This window comes from Nicotiana sylvestris, chromosome 2, assembly GCF_000393655.2.
Source record: "Nicotiana sylvestris chromosome 2, ASM39365v2, whole genome shotgun sequence".
Taxonomy (NCBI): Eukaryota; Viridiplantae; Streptophyta; class Magnoliopsida; order Solanales; family Solanaceae; genus Nicotiana; species Nicotiana sylvestris.
Genome location: NC_091058.1, coordinates 167,961,956 through 167,966,372, shown reverse-complemented (window position 1 = coordinate 167,966,372; position 4,417 = coordinate 167,961,956).

The following is a 4,417-nucleotide window of genomic DNA, read 5'->3' as shown; positions in this document are numbered from 1 at the left end:
CAATAACATCTCGGCAAGGGAATCAACAATAGAAACAATAACATCCCGGCAAGGGAATCAACAATAACCAATCTTGTTTCAACAGTTAGCTTCGCAATATAGATCTCAACTTGAGTCAATACTCAACAATGGTCAATTAGCAAGAGAATATCATATGTCTTGTCCCACATGAATAATCATCAATTTAAGCATGAATAGTACATAATAATCAAGGAAAAACCAATAAGCACAATAACCTTAACAAAATAACAGGATATAATAAGCATGTGATAACTACACCGGTAACCACAACAATTGGACATGTAACATACTTGCACGAAGTCATAAAGGAACTCACAATCAAGAAGTATCAAAACAATAAGGAAGACAATCACTTTAATTAAGGCAAATAAGATTCAAGTAACAAGTAAGAATTAGAGTAAAGCTAACAACAGCATATGGAGCATATATAGGTAATTTAAGCAATTAGAAAGCTCAATCATAGCGGAATACTAACCACATAATGAACATAAGGACCCAAGAACCCTAAGGGAAAATTTCCCACAAATAAGTCCGAGCACACACTCGTCACCTCGCATGCACAAACTACAATTAGCATAGAAACCTCAAACCTAAGGGGAAGTTCCCCACACAAGGTTAGGCAAGATACTTACCTCAAAAACGATAAATGGATACTCTAAAATGTACTTCTCGGGTGAAAAGTCCTCTGGACGGCTCAAATCTAACCACATTAACTACAAAGTACAAATAAGATACATAAGAAACTATTTCGGATCATAAAGTCTCAATCTTTAACAAAATTCAAAAGACGGTCCAAAAGTCGACCCCCGGGCCCGCACCTAGGAACCCGTCAAATTTTACAAAAACTGAATACCCATTCCAATACAAGTTTAACCATAAAAAATTTATCAAATTACGATATCATTTGGTCCCTCAAATCATGATTTTTCATTTTAGAATTTTCCTTCAAAAACCAACATTTCTCCCAACCCAAAACACAAATTAAATGATGAAAAGGAAGGTAAAATCATGAAATATGTTAGATTCTAGGTGAAGAACACTTGCCCAATTGATTTGTGTGTAAAACCCACAAAGAATTGCTCCAAACCGAGCTCCACAAATCAAGATATGATGAAAATGGTGTAACCTTCGATTTTGGGATATATTATATCTGCCCAGGCATTTCTGCATCGCGAACGCGGAGAGAGTATCGCATTTACGAAGAAGAAAATAAAGGTTGCCTAGGTTACTCATCGCGAACGCAACAATGCGTATGAGAACATGAAGGAGGAAAGTCTGATGGCCCAAAGAGTGCTCTTCGTGAACTAGTACGCGAACGCGAAGAGTGGAATGGCATAAATACGCGAACGTGAGGGACGGATGTGAACGTGATGAAGGAAGAGACAGAGCTTTGTGAACATGAGACGTGTTAAACGAATAGGAAGAAGGAAAACTGAGGCGACCAGCAGAGACTCTTCGCGAACACGGAAGGGGGTCGCGATGGCGAAGGAGGATATCAAACACCAAAAACAACAGTTCAAAAACTAAGGAAAATGGTCGTAGCTCACCCGGAACACATCCTAGGCCCCCGGGACCCTGCCTAAAGGCACAAACAAGTCATATAACCTAACACGGACTCTCTCGAGGTCTCAAATCACATCAAACAATGCCGAAACAACGAATCACACCATGAATCAAACTTAGGAACTTTCAAACCTTCCAACTTCCAAAACTCATGCCGAAACCTATCAAATCAACCCGGAATGACGTCAAATTTTGCAGACAAGTCCAAAATAACAAAACGGAGTTGTTCCAACTCTCGGAATATCATTCTAACCCCGATATCATAAAAGTCAACTATGAGTCCAACTTCTTCATTTTCCAAACTTCAACTTTTCCAACTTTCGCCAAAACGCCTCAAATTACCCAACGGATCCCCAAATCTAAATCCGGACCTAAGTCCAAAATCACTATACGAAGCTATTGACGTCATCCAAAACTCATTCTGGAGCCATTTACTCAGAATTCAAATTCCGGTCAAATTCTCACCGCTTAAGCTTCCAAAACTATATTCCTTCTTCCAATTCGACTGTGATTCATTCGGAAACAGAATCCAACCATGCACGTAAGTCGATACATATAATATGAAGCTGCTCGTGACCTCAAACTACCGAACCGAACGCAATTGCTCAAAATGATCAGTCGAGTCGTTACAAAAAATAGTGAAGATGGTTTATCGTATCTTTAATATGATGAAAATGGAATATTTCAGGGGGTTAGTGATGATGATAGATCAATTGACCACCCCATGACAAAAGTAAGTGATAAAATGCAAGGTGAGATTTTTAAATATACATATGATGAGAAGTTAAAAAAGGAGATTGTTGTACTAAAGGAGGGGCAAATCTTTAACGATGTGAATCATTTTAGACACGAGGGTTTTCATATTAAGAAGCTTAAAAATGATCTGACAAGATTTGTTATTGCTTGTAATGGTTATGGATATGGATGGGGATTCGTGCATCCCCTTATGGTGATAGAATAACATTTAAGATCAAACGGCTAAGTGGACCGCACACATGTGTTAAAAACATGAAAGGTTGTGGAGCAAGTGCAAAATGAATTGCTAAACGACTTGAGTCAAATTTCAGAGCCGACTATGACATATCTGAAGCTTTATGTGACATTGAAAGAGAAGCATGGCCTTGATGTTAATACTCAAAAGTTAACCAGAGCTACAAAAATTGCAAAACAATTAGTTGCTGGAGATAATAAAAAATTTATACCAAAATACCGCAATATATAGCTATCCTAAAAGAGATTAATGCATGTTCCGTTATAAGTTGAAGTGCATTAATTTAGATCTATTAACCCCTAGCCCAATCCTTGAAAACTTTTACACTAGCTTTGAGGCTCAGAGTTATGGCTATATTATTGGGTGCAGGCCCTTTATTGGTATTGATGTTTTTTTCTGAAGGGCTCATTTAAGGGTTAATTAGTATTTGTTGTTGTTTCCCTGATGCAAATTCAAGTATTTATCCCCTAGTTGTTATGATTGTTAATAAGGGGATGGGCATACATGGAAGTATTTTCTTTATTGTTTGTATACTTCCATAGGAGATATTGGAGGTATCACATTTATGAGTGATAGGTAGAAAGGGCTCAAAAATATTGTAAAAAAGGTATTTCCAATGGCTAATCATAGGTTTTGTGCTAGACACTTTTATAAAAACTTTAAGGTTAATCATCCTGATCCAAAACTAAGATAACTCTTTTAGGCAGCAACAAAGGCTTATAATGTATGACTTTTGGCAAATTATGAATGAGATGAAAACAATAAATGGACCTGGTTATAACTGGATGTTATATGATTGCAAAGATTCACTTGTGAGTTGGGCAAGGCATAAATTTGATGAACATGTAAAAAGTTATCATGTTACAAATAACATAACTGAGTCTTTCAATGCATTTGTGGTGAAAGTTAGAGAGAAACCAGTTCGTACTATGTTGGAATGAATTAGAAGGAAAACTATGACTAAATTTCAACAAAGACATGAAAAAGCTCTTGCTTTGGATAATCTCATTCCACCAAAAATCAGAAAAAGAATAACTAAAAGTCAGAAGGAGGTACGAAAGTTAATTTGTTTCAGATCTAATGAACACTTGTTTGAAGTGCACGACTTGAAAAATTATGTGGTTGATTTAAAGGAGATGTCTTGTCACTATAGATAATAGCAAATAAGTGGAGTGTCGTGCAGACATGCGCTATGCCGCATGACTCATGTTAGAGAAGATCCAATCAAATTTGCTCATTCTCTACTCACTAAAGAATTCTATGTGAAGACTTTTCATCTTCTACTCACTAAAGAATTCTATGTGAAAACTTACTCTAAGAAGATCAATCAAATGGCCAGTTGTAGATCACCCTATTGTGTACCCTAATGAGGAAATAGAGAAGAAGAGAAGGAGAAAACCAATTAAAAGGAGAAGATAATTAAATGAACAACCAGCAAAGAAGAGATCATTCATTGTACCTGCAACAATTACCATCAAATTAGGCATAATATTAGATCGTATGTGTTTAACCAAAAAATAGAAATTCAGTCAAAGCTAGAATTTAGAAGAACGCGGGTTACTTATAATCAAAAGAATATATAGAAGAAAGTAATTTGGAGTAACCAGAGTGTAATCAGGAGAAAAACAAGTGAATCAAAGTATATTCCAATTGTGTCTTGTGTTTACAAGTGACCAGATACCTCCCTTTTATAGGTATCTTGAAGATATGCGTTTTCTCCAAATCGTAATGAGGCTATTATGAATAATTAAAGACACTGAATGCTACATTACACAATCATTGTAATCAATACAAATTCTCTAACGTATCCAGTATTTAATGCCTGTCAAATTTTGTATCTGC